The 12,326-nt window shown below is 41.8% G+C and overlaps 1 protein-coding gene across 2 annotated transcripts in view; it reads left to right on the top strand.

The window, feature by feature from the left end:
• The window catches only part of LOC725557 (cuticle protein 7), a 77,554-nt gene that overhangs the window by 54,264 nt on the left and 10,964 nt on the right, over nucleotides 1–12,326 (top strand). The gene's annotated exons all lie outside the window — the stretch shown is intronic.

Genomic DNA, 12,326 nt, shown 5'->3' with positions numbered 1-12,326 from the left:
TATAATATTTGAATATTCTCGTTTGCAAAGTATAGCATCATTGAAACGAGATAGTTTGGAAGAAAATATCCGAAGAAAAATTCATTCTGGAGAAACTGGAGAGAGTATTTCAAAAGTGGGAGCTCGAGAAAGGGGCTCGAGAAAGAATGCAAAACAATGAAATCGTTTAAGGGAGATATTCCTTTTCAAAGGCTGATAAATCTCGCCACCCATAAATTTCGTCTCTGCCGGGCCGAGAACAAATATCGAATTCCCTTCGATATAAGTGGTAATAACCGAGACCTGGTGTTCGATAAAAGGTGGCGAATAGATACAAGAGAGATATTTCGAAAGGTAAGAAGAGCTCTCTCTCTCTCTCTCTCTCGTAGCTTTTTTCGAAACAAAAGAGTAACGCGCAAATGAGATTAACAAGGAGGAAAACCAATAGCGTTCCAACAAAAGCGAAAAATCTTGGACGCGAGTGGTTTCCAGTCACACTTTTTGTCTTTGTTTAACGATCTCGATGGATGCGGCTCATCGAGGTTCCCTCGCGGTTCATTGCGTTGCAAGAAGTACTACTACTTCTGTTGCGCCGCGCTTCTCTCCATCCACTATTATCGTTTCGTTCGGACCAGTACTCGCTGCTACTTTTCAAGTGCTATCCTGCTGATCTTGGATACCAGTTATAACGAAATTTAGGTCACGAAGATTCCGTTTGGTCAATCGAGAAAAGGAACGGAGCCACTTCGTATCCAAGCTATCCTCGCTGTAATCCTCGTTGACCAGAACTTTCGAGTTATTTTCCGGAAATGGAGAAAAAGAAAAAGAAAAAAAAATTAGAAGCACCACGATGGAAAAAAATATTCGATAGATGGACGAAGAAGGGAAATCTCGGTGTCATTGATTCCGTAAAGATTTCTCCTTGAATCGCGGAAATCGCTCGTGACGTCGACTTTGGGGAGAACGGATCGAAGCAGAGAGCGGGTTGGAAATAGTTTCTCGCGATCTCGTCGCGAGAACGATTTACGCGAGTTACTGTGTCGCTTGCTATGGATTGTCGTCGAACAGCATTGTCGGAGAAAAGCAGCGATTTCGCGTATTTCGAGATATTTCTCCATTCTCTCCAGAGTAGAGCCAAAGTAGCTTTTTAACGGCTTATCCGCAGAAATTTTGTTTATATTATACTCTTATAAATTGCACGCTCGGTTGGTAACGCTGTTTGTAACTTTTCGTTTATCCCCGCGACATAAATGTGCATTACGCGCCGGCTATTACCGGCAACTTTTCATCGTTTTTTTTCGCCAGAACTACGAATTTTCCTTGACGAAGAGAATTTTCTCGGGTCCGCTTTATTATCGCGGACATTTGAATCGCGGACCGTGTGCATCCGCGCGTATACGAGCCGCTCTTGGAGCCATAAAGGTAAAGCTCGATAATTAAGCTAGGAAGGCACACGGAGAGACGAGAGACTTTCCCTTCGAACGATCAATCGTAATCTCAAACAGCAATTGCGATCTCTATCTCGGTTTACGAGCAGCTAAACATTCTCGTTACGGATGTAATTAGTCGGCATGATCTTTCGCCCCTAAGAAGAAACAAATATCCGTGGAGCGGATTGTAAAGCGAGGAGAGATTATTCGTGACTCCTGGGCCCTCCTCTCCGTCTCTCGTCGAGAAACGACACTCCGGGACGTCGTTAAGATAAAGGATAAAAAAAAAAAAAAAAAAAAAGGAGAAAAAATCCCTCGACGTTTGATCGAAGATACGTCAAACTACCGTTTCTCTATTTTTCACATCTGTTCGACGCGTCTGTCAGTCGGGCGGGTGTACGAGCGCCATTAAATTTTTCTCGAATAGACACTCCTTCACGAGCGCTCGGCGCGACGAACGGTGGCAGCTGCCAAAATGTTTAATCGTTTCGATCGAATTTAGGCCGCGTGAAATATCGCGGCCGATTACAGCGACGCGAAATCGGTCGTTGGGCCACTGTGAGAGTCAACGAGTCGAAATGAAATTTCTGTCCCTCGGAACAGTTAACGGGGAAACGGGGCCACAGAAACTTTCTCATTTTACGCCAATCCGGTTACTTTTACATTAAATATTGCATCATCGCCGAGAAGCTACATTAAATTTAATTAAACCACCCTCCCCCCCTCCTCTCATCTCCTCCTCTCCCCCTCTCTCCCTGTATAGAACCATTTCGAACGATTCGTCTAATTAGATGGCAGAGAAGAAGTCGTTGGAACGACTTTGGCAACTTCAACTTCTGTATAACTTTCCTTGCCGACGAGTAAACTGACTCGATAACTCGTTTGTCGTAGTTGAAATAGAGTAGGAGGAATATTATTTCAACCGGCCGTGCTTCCCGCCCGGTTGGAAGAAAAATATTTTTGCAACAGCGCCCCCTCCCCCGTTACGTCAATCGGACGAGTTGTAAAAAAAAAAAAAAATTTCGATACACAGAGACCTCCCCCCTGAGAGTATATAAATCCAGTCGACCAACTCGAAGATCGAGAATTGACGTTTGACTCGAATACAGTTTTCGCGGATCGACCGTGTAACTTTTCCACCATTGCCTTACTTTCGCCCGGCCGCTTACTAACAAAACTCTGCGAACCCTGTTTGCGTTATTCCGTAAAAAACTTCTTCCAACGGCCGCCAACTTCCCGTTTACTTATCCACACGCGTATTTACCGAGCACAAATATCAACGGATACATTTCACGTCTCATTTAGCCTGCTCGTGAAACCGAAACGAGGGATTCTACTCCTCGCGTATCTACATATATATATATTCGAAATAGGATGTTTAACGGATGCGGGGGGATAATTACCGATTATCCACGTCACGGGGGTTAATATTAGTAAACTATGGGGAAAACAGGCGATGGAAAATTATTCTTAGTTCCGGCTTGGACGATGATATCGGTCCAAAGAGGGAGAGAGGGAGGGAAAGGGAGGATGGGTGGTCGCATCCGGTCGCCGAACGTTTCCGTTCTCCGATGGAAATCATAACGATCCGCCCATTTCGGGGGCTCCTGTCGGTCGGTGCGCCCGACACCGACGCCCGTTCCATTTCATTAGTAGTTCGTTAATTGTTAACGGATTATAATGCAGCATCGAGGCGTCATCTCGAACGCGGCCTGCGTTTATTATTAATTGTCTCACATTGTGACCGCGCGAAAGAGATTTTCTTGCGATCCGTTTCCTGCCCTTTGTCAGCGAAACCCTCGTCGAATCTTTGACAAACGACGCGATTTCCTCTCACCTTAATCTTCTCCGTTCCGCTCTTTTTCCGCCGATTGTAAAATCCGAGAGAAAATAATTTTTTTCCTCCGAAACAATAATTCGCATCGATAGTATTGTATTCGATAATGTAACTTCGAATCGATAAACTCGAAATCATCGTTCGAAGACTAATTTCGATTTACTGCGACGCGATCAATGTCTATTCTTCGTCTATCTTTCTGGTTCCGTGTTTCAGACGAGGAGAAGAGGGAGAAATAAAACGGGTGGTGAATTTCCTGGCCGCAAGCTGGCAGGTGAGGTAGGCATATTGGATTTCAATTACCCGATGCGAGATAGGTCGCTCCCCGATCGTACATGAGGAATGTGTCGAATAATATAATGCTTTGGACCCGGAGAAAAAGCCGAGAAACGGGAGCGAATGACAAAAAAAGGGTGAGGAAAAGTAGAATATCCGCTTTATTACACCCATTTTTTCCCATCCTCGCTCGATATCAATATTACCATAACTTTACATTCATAATTGGTTGGCATCTTGCCAGCGTGCGACTTAACCGATCGTCTCCCTTCGTTTTTTTCCTTTCTTTCCTTCTTTCTTCCATCGAAATCGTTCATCTTCTTTTTTTTTTTTTTTTTATTACGATTTCTCTTCAATTCACGCTTCGTACTTTAATTGCAACAATGATCGTCGAATAATATTCGACACTTTGTATCAGCTGACACGTAATTAATAAAATAATATTAAAACGTTTTATCGAGAAAATGGCAAAATATTTGTAGTGGATGTATACACGAGCATATTTTATATGTTAAAATTGAAAAAAATCAAATAACGCGTTGTCATATTTCAGATGCGAAATTATACCAGGGCTACGGATTTTCATATAAATACGTATTTTTTTTTTTTTTTACGTATTATACATGCTTTGCATATTTTATATATAAATGACATAAATAAATTACGTGTCTAAAAATTACGCAACCCATAAAATCCGTTTGATTAATCAACATTGATCAAAAGATTTTTTTAAATCTTTATAACATACGTGATTTCCAATATTATCATCAACGTTAAGATTAATGTAAGCAATACTTTTCTAAAAAAAAAAAAGATAAACGTATTTATCGTAAAATTGATTAAACTCTATAAAAAGTGTTACAACATCCGGATAATGATCATCAAAAGTATTGATGAACCCTCTTCTTTCTTGATTCATCTCGATTCGATTCCAATTCCAAAGATATCGTTGTGCAAGGAGAAGAATAATTCTTAAACGTTTATTATCTCTGCCCTGATCTCCTATTCGAATCTCTCGCTCGTTATTATCACCTTATTAATCTTATTAATCTTCTATCAACTTTCAGACGAGGTGACAGACGTAATTCGTGAAAGAATATAAGAATATTTCCAAGAAAAAAAAATGTAAATCACGACGCTATTCGTAATCATTTCGAATCCCAGCAATCAATTGAAACGACACGAAAAGCAATTTCATAATTTTCTTCTATTTAACCGAGTGGATTTTGATGAAAAAACTTTTTTAATCTCTTCTCTTTTCTCTTTTTTTTACTTGAATGTAATGCCATTGTGATTCAAATTGCGGCATTTTAATTTACTTTGCGTAACTATCCCTTTAATTTTTCCATCGATCGTTACATAAATATCCCTCACAGTAGATAGTTACCTTTATCGTAGAGCCTCACAGATAAATGGGACAAGAAGTTGAGGGATCGATGCGCCTATTCAAAAAAAAATCAAATTCTCTCCATTTCCGTGCTCCTCTCCGTTTTTCTTCACTCTTGCAACTTCGCCCTTCACCTGAACCCGTTTCCCCTAGCACGAGCAAACCCGCTCATTTTTCGTCTTTGTCCGCGAATAAAGGTATTGTTCGGCGAACAATCGTCGCGTCCGGCTCCGGTGTCCAATGACTATCGGTGACTGGCAAGATACGTGAGACAAATGCCTAAGTACTTGGCCACTTGGATCGCGTGGAACGCACGCGGGAAGCGTTTCGTTCGAGGGGCGCTAAAAGGAACATCCCTCTACCAACCCTCTCTCCCCTCCGATCGAGAATCATCCTTCGAGAGCTCTCACGTATCTGCCAAGAATAACCATCTTTTTCTTTCTCGCGAGCTACCCTTACAGGGTGGAAAGTGGTTCGTGACGAGCACCTCTACTCCACAACCTAAATGGTAGACGGCCAATAAATGCCTGTACGTCGGGGCCATGGGTCGCGCGATGTATTCGACGGGAAATTCATCCCCTTTTCGAATCGATCATGTGTAACGCGTGAAATTAAAAAGGGAGGAGGAGGGAAAATAACAAAGAGCAATTATCGTGAATAATAATTAGGCTTGGTGCATGTACGACCCGATTTCGACTATTGATGGTAAACTGGGAGGAAGGAGGAGGAGGTTAATTTAAACGGTACAGCGGCGCGTTGAAATCAAGGCAAATACGAAAGTTAAATATAGGCACTGCAAACTTTTGGCGTAGGTGTTGACGTTAATTTAGCAATTTCTAACCGTTCCGATGTTTTTTACGACGCCTGAAATTATTTCCTTTAAATATCCGTTTTATCGGCGGGGCGAATAAAATGGTGGAAAATTATATGCTTAATCTGTTTGCAGGGAAGCAAGTTTCGAGGTTTAAAAGTTAGAAAAGGATTTTCTATTAACCAGGGAGAGCCTCCTGGTTCCCTGTTGGATAATTGGATACCTTTACTTCTCTGTAGAACGAGAAATAAAGCGTCCCCGTGTAATTAAGCGTCTTCTTGTTAAATAATTGATCGACGAGACGAGGCAAGCTCGAAAGGATTGAAAATTGATGATCGATTGAATTTTCAAGGGAAAAAAAAAAAAGGAAAAAAATGAACCGAGGGATTCGAAGGATTCAATTCCCTTTAGTGCTGAATCTTTTAGAAGGTCTTTCATCGTTTCAATGGGAAACACGATTTAATGGAAAGAATTTCAAATTGGAAAGTTTACGAGAAACACAGGCAAGCGTCGAGAGAGTTCGGGCTATTTACAGTTCCCTAATACAAATTGTGGAAATCAATTTTTTGATCGAGAAGAGAGTTTACACAAATATTGACCGTGAATTTGCACCTGCCCCTTTGACAACGAAATTTACACGGTATTAATTCATCGTGCACAGTTACGGGTTTAACATTTGTACTTATTTAACGACAAATTGGCGATTGAATTTTCCCATCGATTTCGACAAATATTTGCTCGTAAAAATTTTAAATTAAGTCGAAATATAAAAATTTTCCCCCGACTCGCGTATCGATACACGTGAAAAATTTTATCGCAACGAATCGTAAAATAAACAGCATTTATTTACGATTAAATAATATCGTCGATGAAAAAATAAACCGAGTATTTTGACGAAATAATTCGAAACAGGGGAACGATCATCGCACGTGCGATCGATTGTTACGTTCGTACAGAAAGAATGAAAGAATCAACGATAACTTTGAAATACGACGATTCGAATAACATCGTCTTTGTGCGTTCCTTTTTTCGTTTTATGCAAAACAGGGAGATGATAGCGGGGAGAGAATCAGCCCCGATATGACTGGTCGGTGTTGGAAATAGAATCCAATCTATAACCGCATAAACCGATATGATGTTTTGATGTGGTCGTTCGCTAGGATCGACTGAAAGTTGATCCATCCTAGTTCCCATCGGGAGGGAAATTCCACGACGCATCTCTTTGATTAAAAATCGGATGCACTTTAATACATATCGGATATAAGTTGCGAATATTTATGTCATTCAAGAATATCTTTTGCGGACAGATATGCTTTAGATTCTTCCACAACTACTTTTACTTTTTGCTTCAACTTTGAAGGATTACCGATTCTATCGCTCGCGATATTAAAGGAGAGAGATTGTCAAAATTATTTTATAAACTTTGCGCCTTTTACGTAATTCTGATAATGATACATTTCGCCTATCGTTTAATAGATATTCAAATATATTTTTGAATAGTGAAAAGGAAATAGTTTGTGTAATAAAAAAATTATAATCATGGTTAAGGAGGTTCAGTCTACGGACATTTACGCACACGCGAAGCTACTTAATCGAAATAATTCCAGATTGGACGTTTATATCCGAGGAAATATAAAGTAATGTAAATCAAGATAATTGAAATACACGTTTCACATTCCATTTAAAACCGAGGGTCTCGTTTTATCTAACATACCCATGATGAGATTAACATGGCGTGAGTTCTCCATCCACTTCCCGTTCGCTAATAAATTTAAAATCCTTTCGATGTATCTCGCGTTAAACCAGGCACGATTCCATTCCGTTGTCATCTATTTTTCAAACAAGATTAAACGCGTAAACCGGCTGCCCTGTTCCCCGTTTACCAACAAATTTCCAATCCTTCCAACATATTTCGCCATATCCGTTTCGCGCGCACACCGTTTGTTCGATAAATACGATTAAGCTTCTTAGTTTTCAATTCCAACAATGTCGCGAATATTAAAATTCTCTCTCTCTCTCTCATTCTTCGTTTCAATCAACGTCGACGACGATGCATAATTTTCTTTAATTTCAATTTTTAAAGTTCGACGATTATATTGCGCATCATTCCACATCGTTCCAACGTTTCACCATTATTTCTCTTTATATTACAGCTTAAATTTCTGCAAAGTATTCTTAAAAAGAAATACATATCCTGTCGTATATATTCCTGTCATAGTTTAGACGCGGCGAGCATCCACGGATTTCCTCTCCGTGGATCCGATACACAACCTGATAGGAATTTCCACTCTGCCGGTTATATACTTGGGCAAAGTGAGTTTCCTCCGGCGGATAAAGACTGGAGGGGGGCCAGTTTCCTCAGGTGGACGCAAATTCGGCGGAGGGGTAGGTATTTCGAGGCCGAATTTTCGTCGAACGGATATCTTCTCGACCTGGGCGTTTGCCGGCGTTTGACGAGAGTGGAAAATTCGAGTGGCCCTCCTCCCTCTTCGCCCTCCCCGTCTACTTTCACCTTTATCTACGCCCCTGAGCATTGTCGAGACGGTATTCAAAGGAAGCCAGCAGTAGTCTCGTTCCGAGCGGATCAGCCAAATCTTCGCTGTACCATCTGGCGCACGATGGAGAAGCTTACCGGAATCATCGTAGAAGACATTGAGTCGATCGAAAGCATAAACTCGAAAACAGATTTGTATCGAATAAATATTTCCTTTCTTTCCTTTTTCGTTGGAAACTAATCTTGGCGCGCCAGAACCTTTCTCGAGAAATGTTCCCAAATTTAATTTGCTTCTCAATTTCTTAATCACCGAATTTTTGGATTTCTTCCTGCATTCTGTTTCCATTTACAAATTTTACGCTTTCTTCTTGATTCGATCGCGATTCGAGGAATCAATATTTGAGAAGAAAAGATAAAACGATCGAAAGTTACGATCGATCAATGACTCTTTATTTATCGTCAATATTTATCGATACACGATATTTAAAATACGTCACGGTCATGAAATTTATCACACGTCAGAGATATCGTTACAGTCATCGAAAATGTCAATATAAGCGAACGCAGGAAAATGGAGACAGAGCTGCTCATCAACTCGACTCGATATTCAAACGCGTTGCCCTTCGATGCAAATTATTGTCACATTGTTGGAACTGGCGTTGGTTACAAGATACAACGAAGGATCTTGGCGGGAGGGGAGGGGAGCTATGAACGCGTTTCGATGGGATAGCGTGGCGGAGGATGCCCCGTGCAACGAGATAAGGTGGTCGTCGCAAATTCGCCGGTTACAAACGATCATTAGCGACCGATTATCCATATCTCACGGACTAACTTCGCCTTCCCTGTTACGCGCCGTATAAATCGCGGCCAATCGACGCGGCGGAAACATCGATGAGCGAATGCATCGCAACGCCACGTATCGACAGCACCGCCATTTCCATCCGAGCGGCGTGATCCACGACACAAGTTGGAATATTGTGAGAGGGAGACTGGATTTTTTCCTTTTTTTTTTGAACGTTTCAATGGGAATCGCGGCGGAACTGGGAATCGAAACAAAGTTTTGAATAAGTGGTGGGATATTCGCGGTGATCCCCGATTACTTGATATTCTTCCCTCGGAAGAATTGCGAGATATTACGAGTATAGAGAGAGGCGAGATGAGAAGTCTCGGGAATGAGATTTAAATGCGGGTAAAATACGTCCAAGCGGAGCGAGCGTACCTCCTCGGCTCTTGAATTCGTAAACGTCTCGACCATAGATAAGACCACTCGAGAATAAAACGAAAGGAGCCTCGACAATCGAGGATAGCCCGGGAAATTATTCAAAAATCAGGAAACAGAGGAATTAAACTCGAACGATTTTTCATTCGATGGCGTAGATGGCGTGGATAGATAGCGTTAAATATATAAAAATTTTAATCCTTTTAAGGAGACGAATGGATGAGATTAAAAAAAAACGGTTAATCTATTATGAATGGAATATCGAATGATCCGGTTCGTTGCTGGGAACACTTTGAATTTCGAAGGTTTTTCCGTTATTCAAACTTTATCGTGGCTGTGCATTTACTTGTTCCCGTCCCTTCCTCACGCAAGACAGGTCGTGTATGGTCGAGGTAAAACTAGCACTTCCCTGGTAAATATTTGATCTTCCATTCACCGCGATTCCTTTTGTTCCTTCTATATTTAAATAAACCAGGGTAAACTAAGAATAAGGCAGACGGCGAATTCCGTACCGTTCATCGAGATTCACCTGTTTATCCCTTTCCAAATAAATACCGTGAACCTGCCGGATGGAACTTGAAGGATTACCAGCTACGTAACGATATGGAAATATAATACGGAAACTACCAATGATATTCAAACAAGTTTTCATCCCGAGAACAATATTCCTAACAAACGAACAGGAATTTCATTTTGCACACAGTCTATCCCAACAAGCGCGAAAATTTGATTATTCTACGTTTTATTCTACGCTATCAATTTGTTTTCACCTTTCAACAACTTTCCTCGTTGCGTGTACATTCGACGAGAGAGAGAGTGTTAATATTTTTACAGAGGATGGGAATAATGATCCGAAAGATATTTACGACTTAAAAATTCGATCCATTTCCCGTGTTTGTCCATTGTTCGAGGCATTACTCAACAACCATGGAAATATATATTAAACCGGCGGCAGAAACTTTTCAAGGATAAATCCAAGAAGGAATAAAACTATTTGCCCGTTAAACGGGGCACACATATATCTCTCGGCGCTTCTTCGCGGCGAGCAAATTTTTAGAACAAGAACGGACGCTTGTTTTCCCCCGGGAATCGTCAACTTGCACCGCCAACTTCTTCTCAAAAACGTAATTCTCCTCCGTCCGAATGATAAACGAAGATGATTCCTCGATGAACGAGAAACTTAATCACGAAGACTGTTGTCTTCGTCCCGAAAGATCGGCTCTCCACCCACCATTTTCCCATCCAGTCACCGATTAAGTGGAGTGCACGGAACGGCAAAAGTTTCCAATTCCTGAAAACTTTCTTCCCCCTCAAGCCCCCCCAGTTCGTTACACGGTCGAATCGTAGCGGATCACATCGATCGTCGGGGGGTTAACTGGGGGCCCAAACCGTCCGACCGAAGCCGAAGTTTAACGTTTACAACGTTGCGCGATTCCTTGATTACGTTGCTTGGAAAATTGGCCGCCACGCTTGCTCGAACTCGCGTTCGATTGAGGTGGATTATTACGCAACGCGACACGTGATGGAAAATATCGAGGGGAAAAATCGACGATCGTGGCACGCAATAACGAGAACGCGACTTCGAATAATATAAATTCATCGAGTGGTTGTGAAAAGAAAGAGCGACTTGGATTATTCCTTATCACGAAGGAAGGAAAGAAAGAAAAGGGGAAAACCGATCGAAAAGCGAATCGGGCAAAATGGAAGAAGGCGAGCAAGGGTAGCGACAATAAAGCACAAATCATCGTTTTATGAATATTCAAGAGGCACCGTGAAAATAACGTCGTTGGGGGAGATCGATCGGCATTTCCTTCCTTCCTTCGCCGTCCTTATGCCGCCGTTTCAAGCTCGCCTTATGCAAATGCACAATACCACATCCTCGCCCCTCCCCCTTTAACCTTTCAGCTCATTCCTTCTCCTTCTCGGGGAAATCCTGTCCGACGTTTCGAACACGCATGCACGCGCGCGATACTTCACCATCGTCATCCACCCACGCTACTAAATGGATTCAGACAGGTTGTCGGGTAAAGCATGCCCGACAACAATCCCCAAGTTTATTCCTCTCCGGGTATAACTTAATTTCGACGAGCCACCACAGTTATTATATATCGAGCGTGCGTGGAGGACGGCCGCGTTGTACACATCGTAGTGAAGAAATGTTTTGCTTTCTGGCAAATAGACGCGAGCGTCGTCGACGTACGCGTCGAAATTTATTTCGGACCGATTCGATGCTCGATGCTCGATCTGTGTTATCGAATGTTGATAAAAAAGAGAGAAAGGAAGGGGAGAGAGAAAAGAAACGAGGAAAGAAAAGTGGCAAATAACGATCTCTTGCGGATCCGGACGAATCGGAGAAAGATGAACCTATGTGATTCCGTTGCGGGTGAATAAGGAGGAGAGACGATTGTTGGCTCTCCTCGATTTATCCGCCGGCTATAGGGAATGAAATTACGAGACTTGGCGTGAAACTTTATAAGGGTAAAAATAGATTTCACATCCACGGTCCAAGTATCTTCGCGCTTTCATTTTTTTCCCCTCGATCGATAGGATATGTGTGTGTGTGTGTATATGGGATCGATTGACGAAAAGTTATTTCAAACGATTATTAGAGAGATTTATGGTGGAAAATATCGAAGAAGATTTAAAAGCGACGAGTATTTCTTCGAAAGTAATTCTCAACGACCAAGTTTGGCGGAAGAATTATCGCGGGGCAATGGTTCTGAAAATTCTCTCTTCTATAACACGTAACCCTTGGTCGAAAGTAGAAATTAAACGTTCGGTCACATAGCGGTATCGCAGAGAAAGAGACTTTTTACGGTTCGAAGAGTTTTAAAGGTGTTAGCCGTTCGGGAGCCTGCGGGACTCATAACTTGCTTGCGAAAGTTCATAGATT

The sequence above is a fragment of the Apis mellifera genome, linkage group LG9 (genome assembly GCF_003254395.2).
Source record: "Apis mellifera strain DH4 linkage group LG9, Amel_HAv3.1, whole genome shotgun sequence".
NCBI classification, from domain to species: domain Eukaryota; kingdom Metazoa; phylum Arthropoda; class Insecta; order Hymenoptera; family Apidae; genus Apis; species Apis mellifera.
Note: the sequence above shows the minus strand (reverse complement) of the source record. Positions and strands in the feature narration are given on the sequence as shown.